Genomic DNA, 15,476 nt, shown 5'->3' with positions numbered 1-15,476 from the left:
TCAGCTTAGAGGACGTTATATATAACAGCTTCATTAAAAGGAAACATTGTGTCGGAGTCTTCTTTGATCTTCAGAAGGCTTTCGATATGACCTGGCGTCATGGTATAATGCTCCAGATACATGAATGGGGCATTCGTGGCAACCTGCCAGTCTTACTGAGCAACTATATGAATGACCGTCTTTTCCAAGTACGAGTCAGTAGCGAATATTCATCTGTAAGAAATTTGGAAAATGGCATACCACAAGGTTCGCCGTTGAGCGGTACCTTGTTTACCATTGCCATCAATAAATTGATATTAGCCATTCCAGCAGAAATCAGCTAAAGCGTCTATGTTGATGATCTGGCAATTATGTATGCCAGCAACAAGACTGCTATGGTGAGGTACAAATTACAACGAGCGATCAATGCTCTAAATGAAGTTGCAAAGAATAACGGATTCCAATTCTCACCAGAAAAAACGTGCTGTGTACACTTTTGTAGGAAGAGAATTCCTCATCAAAGTCCTGCGTTGACAATTGATGATAATCCAATACAATATAAAGACAATGAAAGATATTTAGGATTAGTATTGGATAAATCCCTTACATGGGGATTACATATACAGGACTTGAGTGATAGATGCAAAAGAGCCCTAAACATTATAAAATGTTTATCGAACTTAAATTGGGGCTCAGACAAAGAGACATTATTGAGATTGTATAAAGCATTGGTTCAATCTAACTAGACTACGGATGTATCGTATATTCATCCGCTAGAAAGTCGCATTTAAAAAAGATAGACGTAGTTCATAATAGCGGAATAAGATATGCAACAGGCGCTTTCCGCACAAGTCCGGCGGCTAGTCTGATGTCTGAAGCCGGAATAATGCCACTACATTATAGAAGAGAGATCCTCTTGTTAAGATATGCAGCAAATGTATGGGCTTTCCTGCACATATAAATAATAAATTGTTTACGAATCATCCCATGGCTGCATTATACGAACGTCGTGCTACCTATTCCAGACCAGCCGGAATTAGGTACCACGAATTAAGAAGTAAATATGAAATTGCCATTTCAGATACATTGGCAATTTCTACTAGAGAAATACCGCCATGGCTCTTGCCAGCGGTAAATACAAATTTGGATCTCTCTCAAGGAGAAATAAAAAAGAAACCAGCAGTGATCATCCAACAGGAATTTTTGGCAACCGACAGTAGTGACGAAGAACATATTAGAATTTATACTGACGGTTCTAAAACCGAACATGGTGTTGGATGCTCAATATATGTAAATGAAGAAGCCCACTTTTGGAAACTGCAAGATGTGGCTAGTGTCTACACGGCAGAACTCACTGCAATTCAGCAAGCTCTTCGCTACACTGAACACTATTGCGAAGAGAGAGTGCTAATATGTTCCGATTCATTAAGTGCACTCGTCGCAATTCGGAACAAGAACATTAAGGATGTCCTAATTGCAAACATCCTGTCCATTTTATACGTACTTAAACAACGAGGACAGCGATGCGTATTTGTATGGACTCCAGGGCATGCTGGTATTACAGGTAATGAAATCGCAGACGAAGCTGCCAGAAAGGCAACAGTCTGCGATGACTTGGATGCATTTCCTGTAAGAGTGGCAGATGTTAAAAACCGTCTAACAAACATAGTAAGAAACAAGTGGAACGCTGAATGGAGGAGTTTAAATACAAAATTAAACTCAGTAAAAACTTCTCCTTATAAATGGAAAAGCGCCTTTAAGTTGACTCGCCGTGAACAAGTAGCGGTGACCAGACTTAGAATCGGTCACACGCGATTAACAAATTTATATATGTTAACCGGCGAAGTGAGACCAATGTGCGGTGTTTGTAATAAAACACTGACAATCAAGCATCTAATAGAAGAGTGTACCATATATGAGGACCTCAGAAAAAGGTTCCGTCTTAGAAATAATATTAGTGCTGATCTGGGTAATGGAAATGAAGAAAATATAGTTGTATTTTTACACGCCAGTGGACTTCTTAAAAGTCTATAAAATGAAAGTTTAAAGCTGTGATAAAAGAATCTCTAAGCGGTAGTTTTATATATATATATATATATATATATAAAGAAAGAAATGCTATTGATAAGTTGAAATTTTAATTTCATGGTCTTTTGAGAACCTTATCTCAAATTTTAATATCGGGGCCCTTTACACCCCGTAAGTGTTTGTGATTGTCCTTGTCTTTTATGTCTTAAATGTTTTTTGTAGTTTGTGTTTTTAAATAAAATGTAAGGGCCCTTTACACCCTTACATATGACGATCCAGATGGTGATAATAATTTCTTTTAAAGATTGTGACGAGAGCTAATGACCTTAGCAGTCGATGCCCGTAAAATTCCAGATAAAAAAAAATATATATCCTAATACTACGCTAAATATTTATAATATATACTAAAATAAATTACCTCACGACCCTGCAGTAATTGGGCTGAGCAAATCATTAAAAACCTCATTTTATATCAAGAAAATCGAAATCAAAACTAAAGCTGATATTATCGCTAATTTTTTTTTAAGTTTCATACTACACGAAAATAAAAAACATAATGATCTAAAGAATACAATTTAAAAAAAATCAAAAAAGAGATTTGTTTTATCGGAAGAAAAAGAACATCAAACTCGGTCTACAAAAGAAAGCGAATGAATCCTAGGTAAGGTGGGGTAGCGTTGAGGGTGATACATCTTACGGAGTGTCGACAGGCCTTAGGGTGGTCTACATTCGTTCATTCATCTCTGATTCTTTTATGGTATTTCGTATACATTTAAGTCGATCGATCATTGCAACTTCTTCGCTTTAATCTTACCTACAATTAGCAGCGATTTCAACCCTTCCTATACGTTCACACCTTCAATTTTTAACTGCCCTCGGGTAAACAAAACTCGTAGAGGAAAAAGAAATGACCAATTTATCAATCACTTTTTTTTAAGTTATAATTAATATTACTAATTCACTATTTTCTTATATTTTGCTTGCATAATTAGATCAACCTTGCCGTTCCTGCTTACTCTCATTAATATTTATTATTTCGGGCGCTGTTTACTTGCTATATATGATGGTAACCGATTTCTTTTTGTTAGCTCTCAAAAGAGATAATGTACAACTTACCATTTTAAATTTTCTTTCATTATTACGGTGTATGTTGCTTGTAATTACAATTGCATAATTTATATATACAGAATGTCATATAAATTTTCATACATAGAATACATAAATATAAATAAATAATAGTAAGTAATAAATACATACAAATGGATAAAAATGATTTTCATAAAAAAAAAAAATGTTAATGTTTTCTATGCATAGAAACTTTGGGCATTGTATATTCAGTAAATATATATATATATATATATATATTATCTTATCTGAGAATAAATACTATTTCATATTATAATGCTTGCTGGGTAAAGGAAATTTTAACGTTTTTTTTCTGACATTTTAGCAAAGTTTTTGGGTTAAAAATATTTTTAATTAATATTATTTCTAAAATATGATATTCATATGACATTTTCGATGGACATGTCATCGCCAGTTGAAATAATTTTTAAGAAAAGTTTAATGTTTTTTAATTTGTCCGGTTACCTGTCTATTAGTAAAATTATTAAAATAACGATAAAAAACTAGCATACACAGATTTTTCAAATTATTATGTACTTATGTACTTATGTATGTATTATACAGTACATAATAAAGTACATAATAAAGTTATGTACTTTATTATGTCAATTATATCATTTAACATAATTTATTTTTACTTTAATTTAGTATTATTTAAATATGAAGTCGAATAATCTATAATTACGAAAATGTATTAAATTATAATTAGTTACTTTATACGAATGGCTTATCTTAATATAAAGCATATTTCCCCACCATTGATATCTTTCTCTTTATGTCTTAAAATTCCCAAAGAGTTTCTTTTTCCATCTTTATGTATTATAATTTTTATTAAGTGTTCATAGAATACCGTGATTGATAATTTTTTAAGCCTTGTAATCCTATCAATAGCTTTTTATAAACAGTTCTAAGTAAATAAGTTTACATATACTATTTAATCATTTTATCAATAGTTTAATGACAGGATAAGCTAATTATATTTGTTTTTTTACTCGTTATCAGTTACAACCTTTTTTAATGAACTAGAAAAAAAGTTAATTCAAGATCTCTGCAGAACCTTCAAAAAAAAAAAAAAAAAAAATCAATACATATCCAATTGAATGTGATTGAACGATTATCAAGTGACTTATTTAACCTTGAAAGCAAAATAATTTAAAATGAACTAAGAAAGTAAGTAATATAAAATGACATATTAATTGTCAACATAACCGGTTGAAGAATCACAATAATGATAAAATGGTAAAAAATAATTTCAATGAATTAACTTATTGTTCTTTCAGAATACTTCAGCTATCTGTATAAAAATATTTTTAGTTATTAGAAATGAAATTAAATCAAACTCGGCTGAATGAAAAAGTTTAGAATTATATGTTTTTGAATGAAAATAGGCACAAAGTAAGGACTACAATATAAATAAATTATAGAGATTGTAGTTGAAATCTTTATCGAGTTATTAAATCAAATCTCTCGGGCACCCTGGGATGCAGGTTCCCTAAGAAGACCACCCGCCGCCCATAACACGATGTAAACTATTCAAAGACAAGAATAGATGCGAAAAAAACACGTTTTGTACGATAAATCACGACGAAGAGTCAAAAATGTCTTCGGATTATGACCGCAAAAAGTTCACACGGCCTTTTATTAGTTCTTGTGTACCGTGCCGCCTCTAACTGACCGGAAGAAGTCAGTTGTGTGGACACAATGCTACCCTCTTTATTACTTACAAAGACCACCGGCAAACTGTCAAGAGGTCTGTCTTCGCAACCCCTAAAATTACCCTCTAATTCCTTTACACCTACATAAAATCCGATGCTTTCTACATGCGTACAAAATACACACACGGATATAAGTGAGCATATACATACAATCATTGCGGAAGCTTCAGATTATGCGCCCCTAAGATCAGTATCATCATATTTCAATATGGATTAAGGTTTATTTATGTAGGTAAAAAGAATGATGGCAAAGAATATGTTAGTGTCAATATAGTATTATTTCTTTAAATACCTGATCAAATAAAATTTTTTCCTAGCGCGATTCATGAAGAATAGTTTAGAAATCGGAATATGAGGTGAAAACATACAGAGAAATGGAATTAGCATTCCAGAACATCACAAAAACATTGTATTTACCGTTTACCTCATATTAACAGGTACAAGCTACAGGTTTTTTTTCTAGGAATATACTTCTGTAAAAAAATGTTTATTTCCCATCAGTTTGCATGAGGAAAAAAATAAAAACACCTTCTGAGAGCTTACAAATATTCTGCTAGTAGAAACTTACTCTCAAACCCTTCAAGTCTATTAATCATGCATTGTTTTTCATTTAAAAACCAGCATACACCCAATCTTAAAATAAACAAAAACGTGACAAATTGAAATTTTATGTAATCTTCCAGTGTTACATAAATTAATACTTAAGTATTATTAAAAACATACACAGAATTTATTAATTATTACATAATTAATAAATTAAATTTTAAAAAAAATGTTATAATAATAACATTAAAAAAAAAAAAATTTTTTTTTAATGTTATCTATATGCTTATATTTTAGATGTTTCCCTAAAAAATAGCTCTTCCCCTCGGACGGATAGTCTGTGTCTCAACGGTGTTATTTTGGTCTCGACTCAGATCGAGTTTTCTTGATTCCATTGTACACAAGCGCAATACAATATTTTTAGAAAACTATTTTTAAACAATAAACCGTGCGTAAAAATAATTTACTTCTATCGTTTCTTAATCGGTTATTCATCAGTAATTAAGGTAAAAGATGAAATAAGTTAGTTCAATAAAAGGAAGAAACAAAAACAAGAAAAAAATATTATGAATTAATAAAAGGCAAATAAGATCTATTCTAACCATTCAATCAACTAGAATTTCAATCTGAAAATTGATATTAATTATTTTTTGAATTTTAAAATGGAAAAACCAAACATTTTAAATAAAATTGAAATTTCTTATTGAATCATTGGAGCTAATATATATATATCTAAAGTATATATAATATAAACTAGATATATCTAGGTACATGAAGGGCCTGATAACAGCTCAGTTGTGATTTACAGCACTAGTATTCATTTCTAAAAACTACAGTTTTCTAAAATGTTTCTCCATGGGTATGTAAAAAAGTAAGTTGGAGATGCATCATATCTGAAATTATCCTGGACTATTAAAATTCAGATTTATTTAAAATCCACTTTGCGTACATCGGCTCTGAACCGCATCTTCTCGACTGCATAATATTGTGCGCCAGTGTGGCTTAACAGCCCTTATGTTCATAGAATTGGTGGTCAACTTAATAACACTATGAGAATGATTGCCGGGGTTATCAGGTCTACTTCTGTGGAATGGCTCCAAGTATTGAGCCACATACCACCCCAAATCTGCGCCGTATAGAAGAGGAGTAGAAGAAGATTATGGACAATCGAAACCTACCGATACATGAGAATATTGAGGATGCCAATCATGTTCGCCTTCGATCTAGAAAGCCATTTATCAAAACAGCAATTGCTGCCACAGAGGAAGTATTCAACCAAACTGACGCCTGGCGTCAAGAATGGACCACAAAGCAGAGTAACCAAATTCCATGTATTATTCAAAAGCCGCCGGGTATTGACTTGCCACGTAAGACATGATCCACGTTAAACAGAATACGAACTCAGCATGGTAGGTGCGCCTATTTCCTGTATAAATGGGGTAAAACACCGACGCTCCTTTGCGAGTGTGTAGAAAATCAAACTGTTAAAAACATCACAGAAGTTTGCCCTAGGACAGCTTATGAAGGGACTGAAGATTTCCTGATGGCGACTCAAGAATCAATAGCTTATATTAATTTGTTAGATGTTTGTTTATAATTTTTGACTGTAATTGGTGTTGTGTCTTGGTACCACACGCTAAATAAATATTTAAAATAACATTCTACTTACGAGTCTCATATCGGGTTAAGGATTTCTAATTCCTCCTTACACGATTGAATAATAGCTAAACTTCCGTTAGACAATCTACGAGAATCACAGGAAATCAACGTAATCTGTGAAAGTACCCAATTTCGAAGTAATTCCAAGATTGTACTTGACATTTTTCATTCGACTGTATTCATCCTAAATTCATAAATTGGGATACTCCCGATCCCAATTTTGTTTGCTCTCTATCTTCTCTATTACCGTCCCAGAAAAGGCTGAAATCTATCGTTGGCTTCCAAGTTAGTCCTGCAGTCCTACGTACCAGATTTCCAAGTTGTAAATTAAACTGGATTGCACGGTGATCACTAGGAAACTCCTCGTCCATAACTCTCCAATAAATAACCTGCGATAGCAACCTTTCAGGAATCGCAGTTATGTCAATCGTTTATCCCGCACCTCTACCCACAAAAGTCCTGACATCTTGAGTATTCAACTTTACCATATGCAGTGCTCCGAGTAACGTCGCCAGCATGTAACCCCTAAGGGTTGATCCCATTCCGCCTAACTCGATACACTCAGCGTTAAAATCTCCCGTCAGGACGACCAGACATCTTGACATACGCATAATTTCCTCGAGAAATAGAACAGCTACAGGTGACTCGTAAGTATCACTCCTGAAAATACCGTAGTAGTTAGTTTTCCTTGTAAGAAGCATAAAATTCGACTGTACAATAAGCCGAACAAGGACTTAATAAAAAAATAGGGGTGAAATACTCGTTTTTACTAAAGTATTATTTTAAGTAAATATGGTATTAAAAATCTGTAAGCCAAACACACTGAAATAAGCTAATATTTAACCGTAAAATTGATATTATTATTCATTACCACCATAATTATTAAAAAATTCTATCCTCAGTAGGAACTTGCAGTATAAGCAAGCATCGTTGCTTTCAGAAACAACTCTGACACTACCTCTTTTATCTGAGATTGTTTACATGTATTGCAGGTTAAAACAGAAATTATATATTACTTCCTACCGAGAAACAATGCATTTAATTTACTCAATTGGGGAAATTTCAAAGCTTACATATGAAAGAAAGAAATTTTTTAAATTACTGAAACGTTCTTTAAATTAAACAATTCCGTTCTTATGAAGACACTGATTGAGAAAAGGAGATTCTTTACTGTATTAAATTTGAATTATTCTTTTTTTTTTACATTAATGAAAATTAATTACTGTTCAATTATAAAATTTGACTGACAAATGTCATTAAATATAAAAAGTAGGCTATGGCTACGCTGCTTATTGTCTTCTGTTATACCGTACTTTAATTTTTGTTTTATTTTTTATATTAACTAATTTTACTGGGTTCTTGTTAGCGCTAATTTTTTTTGGAAAGTGAATACAGTTTGGACTCGAAGAATTATTCTTTTTTTTTAAAGAATAAGTATTGATTTAATTTATTGTTTTATTTATTACGCTCGAGTATAGTGCAATATATATTTTAGTAAATTTTGTTTCAGTTATAAGTTTTTCTTCTTTTTTTAAGTGAAAAGCTGATATATAGCGCTGTTTGCAAAGAGCACATTTGCATGCTCGCGTAGGTAGTTGTGAAGTGTATAATATAGTTTGGTCGTTAATCTCTACCCTAATTGATTCTTGGGTCCTTAGTATTGTTGTTCGATCCCGGGTCTCGGCTAGGTCTACCTACCACACAAATCCATGTTCATTTGTTAATAGCTGCAGTCCTCGTCCGCCACGTAGCATGTTTACTGCCAGGTGTTATGTTGTCCATGCTGCTAAGCCCTCTGGGCAAACATTAACCTTTGCTCAGTCTCAGTAATGTAAGCCGAACGACAACATATCCTGTACTCATATGAAAAAAAAATACATGGGCCGTATGCAGGTTCATATAATAGTACAAGTAAATGTAGATATTAGCATAAAATTCATATTAAAATACTACAGCGTTACATAATGTAAAATTAGTCTTATTTCAAAATAAATATCAAGTGTTTCGAAGTATAATAAAAAAGTTATATAAACTAATTTTAACTATTACTTTTATACATACCGGTGCAGTTTTATTTCAGTCAGAATAAAAAAGATACTTGTAAAAATTAATTTTATACCTACAGTTAAATTTTTTTTTTAACTTATTCATAGCCAATCGACGTTATCTAAACTTAATTGACTTTCATCGAAATTTTTGATCATGAAAAGTGTTTTCTGTATTTCGAATTGGTTACCAGATTAGAAATATGTAATCTATATATGCAAAATGATAAACGCAAGTAAAAATTATAAACGTAAAATTAAAGAATTTGTAAATTTTATTATATAAAGCTTATTTGCAAATTTCATTAAATAACAATGTAGTATCTAGACATTTCTGCAAAAAGTAAAGATGTTAGTACTGGCCATTTTGCTTATCACTAATTTGTGTTGGCCGTCAAATATTTTTTTCGTTCTGTGAAATAAAGCTAATGAATCATTCGCCTAGTATCCCACCGGAAGTATAAAATAAGTTTTCAAATCATTAAATACGTTGTTAGAAAAAAATAAATATTATATTAAATCTTACATAGTATCAATGAATATTTTATTTTTAAATCCAGAAAATCCTTTCCTTTTATATTTGCAAATTAGATTCCGGTACTCGAACAGATCTTTCTCAGTGGCTTTAATAATATTGGAAGACCATCATTATTTTTAAGCTATGAATGACTTAAAATTGTAAATGATGGAAAACTGTCCTGTAATAACGTTTTATTTTTAATTGCATTATAGTTTATTTTAAATCAATTTTAAGTTTTTTTTAAGGTTATTTTATTTAAAATAAAGTATGTACAAAAATGTCCACAGTAAAAATTAGTCGTTCACAAGAAACAATTTTGATAAAAATAAAACAGAGAAGCTACTCTTAGTGTTCTTTCGAAGGGACTATTACTTTTATGTGAAAAAGCTTTGAATATTGCAGCGAAATCAGTTTGTATTCAGAATAATATTTAATGTAATAATTAAATATAAAATATAAAAAAATGCAATTATATAAATAATGTAACATAAATAATGCAATAAATCAACCTATACATTGATTGAAAACTTCCTCCATTTTTAAGGGAGTTAAAAATATAACTCGATTGTAAAAATTAAGTTACAAGAACAATAATAAAATTGATTTAATGCTTTAATAGCCATATAATAAGTAGTCGTTGCTACCTTGCGTAAATATGTGTGAACTATACGAATAAGAATTATTTTAATTTGTTACCAAACTCAACAATTTCACCCCTTCTCTCTCACCGTGTGTGTGTGTTAATATATATTTTTATTTCTGTTGGATTCCACAATAAGCTCAGAAGATGGGAATAAATTATATGTTTTACGAAATTTGTTTAAATTGTGTTAATTGTTCATGTATACACAGCAAACACATTTTCATAAATCACCGTTTTTAATCTCTATGTCGATACGTTCTTCTACAATTTCTGCCTTACAGACAACCAACCCAGAGCTGATATACGTAAGTTGTCTAATAAAACCTATCAATCAAGTACTTTTTATTAATTTTCAAATTGGATATAATACTAATATTTTCTGAATATAATTTACGTTTGATATAATGTTAGAATAATTAAATAATCACATCTTCAGGGAAAAATGTTAAAAATCCCACTTTCTGTTCAATAAATATTCATATTCCATGTAACATTCACTACGTGCTGAGAAAATGAATAGCACTAAACAATTTTAATTAATCTACGACAGTCAAATTCATTGCAGGAGAATACATATTTTCATTACACACAGAAGATAAATATTTGTTTCATGCGTTTGTTTGAAGTAATTAAAATCATTCGCATTCAGTAGAAAGAATGAACATAGTATAAGTCAAAATAAAGTACCGTGTAATTTTTCGAAGCGTTTCTGTTTCCAAAGATTCAGATGAAATATTTCAACTTTTTTATTTTTGGGTATTCTGAAATTAGTATAGTTCTGCTATTTGCTAACGAGGAGAACGTAAACAACTGAATCCTTTCTTAATTAACGAAATTTCCGAAAGAGTATAGTTATGCTGTTAATTAGAACCAAGAACAATGGTGGTTGAAAGAAAAAGTCGTCCAGCTATTATCTTTAATATGCAACCGATTAAAACTGCTGACCAAGAACTGTCTATTTCCAGAAGAAAACAAATTAAAACTCTGGCCCTCTTCGATATAAATTTAAGCAATATTTCCTCCCTCAAATCATGGATTAAACACGGGTTTGCCTTCACGACTACATGTTAATACACAAATACTGTTATGTTATATGACCGGCATTTAAAACCGTATAATGCACGGTCACTTTTAACTAAAATATCTGTTTTATTTATGTAATTCGGAAACTGGAATTCAATTAAAGGCATTATTTCGTGTGTAATTAATCTAAAATTTGATATGAAAAACTGCCGATCTGAAGTTCTCTTACAGATTTTTATGCAGCAGTGTAGTCTGAAAAATCAAGTACCACTATTTTGTGTGTACATAACAACAACTGTAATACAAATTTACATGCAAATAAAAAAATGTTCGTTTTTAAATAGCTTTTAAAAAATAAACTGCAACCTAATATAGCCTAAATTGTAGAAATATGATTTCAAAACCGTGAAAACAAAAAGGTACATTTGTAAAGAGCGAAAACAGCCTACAATTATGAAAGCAAAACAACAATTGTGCAATTACAATCTAAAAGTAAATTTCATAGTTAAAGTTATAAAGGTAAAACTGGATCGTATAATAAGGACCTGCATAATAATTTTTTTTCTCAATTTTTAACAATTTTTGCAAAAATCACTATTGCGTAAATTTATACCATTATTACGTAAGTAAGATAAACTGTTACTTTATTGAAAATTAGTTAAATTTCATAATGATTTAAGAATTAAAATCTTTTAAATATAACTTTCGTTTTACTTCATGTACATAACAAAATAAATTTCAAAGAGTTACTTCTTTTCTTTAAGAGCAAGTATTTGCAGAGGCGATTAATAGCTTCAGTTATCTCTAAAAATAATTTCACCTAACGTCCTGTATTTGGAAACCAAATTGCAATGTTTATAAGATGAGCCATAATTTACAGTACTTGTATCACATTTTTAAATTCGGGGAAAAACTAAAAAAAATAATATGAATAAGGATTGGTGGCTAAAATTTAGGTTAGTGAGGTAGCCATAAATAATAAGATTTCAGGTTAAATATTTAGAATTTAAAGAATTAGTGTCGTTTTTACTTTAAGGTTTCACCTTTTTATGATTCTTGGCTTATGTTACTTTGTACAAAAAAAAAATCAATAAAAAGTTATTTAACATAACGGAATCTTGTCAAAGGTGCTATATCCAAACTATTGACAAAATACGGGCCATATACGTGCTTGTAAATTATGAAATAAAATTGTTTTAAAAATGTTTTATTTCATTATTTATTAATATAATCTTTTTATAGTACGACAATATTTTCCTAATTAAGCAAATCAGTAAAACTCAAAGATATACAATTTATATTCTATGAGGATTCAACAAGATTTCAGACAAAATAAAATAAGATTTGTTAGCTATTAATTGACATTTCAATTTAGTAGGAAAGGAAATTAATTTCAACGGAGAAATTTGGGCGGTGGTGCTTTATTTGTTAGCTATGAGATTAATTTTAACTACTCTACCTCGCATGACTTTGAATGTTAGAAGTATACATTTGGGCTGGTTATCCAAACTAATAAAAGTTATTAAACAATAATAATAAGCGAAAAAATGAAAAATTATGATTAGTGTTAACTTAATTTCAAAATGACAGCACTATACCCAGCGCCGTTTTCGAAGTTGAACAAACCGTTCCAGACGTTACTAAATACATAGATTTGAAAAAGTAAAATCTTGCTCTCTAGTAATGAATAAAAACAATAGGCCAGTATTCTAATATAGATGCAAGTTGTTCTTAACAGGAAAGAGTCTTTCCCCTATTATTGACGTTGTAAATTCGATTGGCGGAATGGATTTGAACTATAAGAGAAAAAGACCAAAATCTTAAAATTGTTTAGAAGAAGCTCAAAAATTAGATTTGCGAAATACAGTATTTTTTAAAACGAAGGCTATTTGGTTTTCAAAAAACTTAAAATTTATATTCGCATTCTAAAAACTGAAAATAACTAAAATTAGAATAGTGTATTTTTCATAAAATTTCATTTCTATCCCCTGGTTTCGGTTTTTTAAATTAAAAAAAAATTCTTTATTTTACATTTTTAATCATTTTTAAATGTCCTGATGTTTTCTGGGTTTTTTTCTTAAACAGACAGATAAATAAATGAGAAAAGAATTAATTTTCAATGAAATTTAAATTATATTTCTTTTAAATATGTTGAAATCTTACGTAATTTGTTATTAAAATTTCATTCGTAAGGTTGCTGATAAAACTTAAGACAAATTAACTTGAAATTCCACAAAAAAATATTATAAAATAAAATATTGCGTTTAAAAAATACGTATTACACCAAAAATGTCAATTCTATAACGCAGTACAAACAAGACACAATCATATTTAAACACATAAATGATCTATACAAAAATATTTGTTTTTAAAAAAGATTTTAGAATGTTAATTCGTGCAGTTAATTTTAGCCATGAAATTGTTTACGGTTAGAAATACTTTAATCAACTTTACCAGTTACATCATATATATATGTACATGTCAATTTACTTAGTTATCTCTTACAAATTTCATAAGTGTTAATAATAGTAATAATAATATTTATTCTCATAGCAACAACAGGCTTACGCCCAATAATAATTATAATAATAATAATTTTGTCTTTATTTACAATATAATTTAATTCACACTGTTATAAATTTTTTTAGTAAGTAAAATAAATATAAAAGTTTATTTTATGACGTAAAAATAATAAACAAATAAAATTAACCAAACTACATCAATAGAAAACAAAATAAAAATATTTGATATTTAAATAAACAAACTGCTGACAACTTTCTCATAGGCATCTGACCACCTGGTGTAGTAATATGAAACAATAATTAAAAATAAAAGTAATACAAAAATCTGTAATTCCTTTGATCACTACTTAAATGTTTAAATTCCTTGAGTGAGTATCTAAATTTCCAGACCGATTCGCAATACACGCTCACAATTAAAGAAATGTTTACTTTATAAATAACCTTTACGTTCATTTAACCCCAAAAATGTTTTTGTTAAAAAACGTTAATCTAAAGTGAGATAAAATTTGGACGTTTTTGCAATAAAATGATGTGATTTGCAATAAAATGTTTTTGATAAAATGACTTTTCTCTACCCGAATAGTACATATCGAAAATTTTTTCTAATGAAAAAAGTACTTGTTACTACGTTCTAGAATTAATGAACCGGTTAACAGCTTTTTTTATTTTTGTGTCTAGCCATGTGATAATCGTGGGAATTTATTTTGTAATGTACAATTATTATTGTTCTGTAGTTAAGCTCTATTAGTAAAAAGTGATTTTCCGATATTGTCCAAAGTTATTACAATTGTTCATAAAGTACAGAGGTTAATAATAATATAGAATTAATAATATACAGAAATTTTGGAACTCTTTGAGTAAATGAAGATAAAATACATCAAATATGGAAATATAGGGGTTTTCCGAATGCAATCCGGATGCAGCATCACTAAAAAAAACCTCATTTGTAACAACATTTTTAAGTTCTGCCAAAAATTTATGCACTGCAGTTCATCTGAAAATATACTCCTAATATAGGGTCTACGGACAATTATTTTAGAAAATACTGAATACTTTTCCATTATTAGAATTAATGCTACTAAATTTGATTAATTGATCCAATTAAAGAAAAAAAACTTATTTTAATTGAACTACTTTTTTTGGAAAACAGAACACAGTTTTCGACCAGTGAAGTGATTGAACATAAAATGTCCCAGTTTCAATTTTTTAGTAACTGTATTCAATAGCACCCAAAGATTTGAGTAATATAGTTTATCAGGATGTATTACAAGAGCTTCTGGAAATTGGTAAAAAAATTCCCGACTTGTTTTAGGGTTTTAGATTCCTTTGTTTTTATATATATATCTCTTGATTATTAGATAATTATAAACGAGAATTAACAAATGATCTATAAGGATTTAGAACTTGAATAACAATTCACAGTTCATAAACATCAAAAAATAAATAAATCTAAACTTTTTCCTTTGCTAGTGACTAAATTTCAATTTTAAATTTATACTATATACAAAACTCTTTTTTAAAAACCTTGAATTTTATAAATAACTTACTCGGCAAAAAAACGACTTATATTGCAGTGTATTGTTAATGAATTACATCAGTACAAGTTTATAAAGGACTATAAAATTATTATGAAAGAATAAAGAGAAAAACCCGTATAAGCTACCTAACATATCT

General features: G+C 29.8%; 1 long non-coding RNA gene across 1 annotated transcript in view; it reads right to left on the bottom strand.

Moving 5' to 3' along the window:
* LOC142318239 (uncharacterized) overlaps positions 1-9,125 on the bottom strand; it is a 106,402-nt gene extending 97,277 nt beyond the window's left edge. The window contains exon 1 of the long non-coding RNA XR_012754860.1: positions 9,111-9,125. This is a non-coding gene — a long non-coding RNA (uncharacterized LOC142318239). The remainder of the gene's footprint in view (positions 1-9,110) is intronic.
* Positions 9,126-15,476: the final 6,351 nt, after the last annotated feature.

The sequence above is a fragment of the Lycorma delicatula genome, chromosome 1 (assembly GCF_047948215.1).
Source record: "Lycorma delicatula isolate Av1 chromosome 1, ASM4794821v1, whole genome shotgun sequence".
Taxonomy (NCBI): Eukaryota; Metazoa; Arthropoda; class Insecta; order Hemiptera; family Fulgoridae; genus Lycorma; species Lycorma delicatula.
This window is presented reverse-complemented; position numbering and strand designations above follow the sequence as displayed.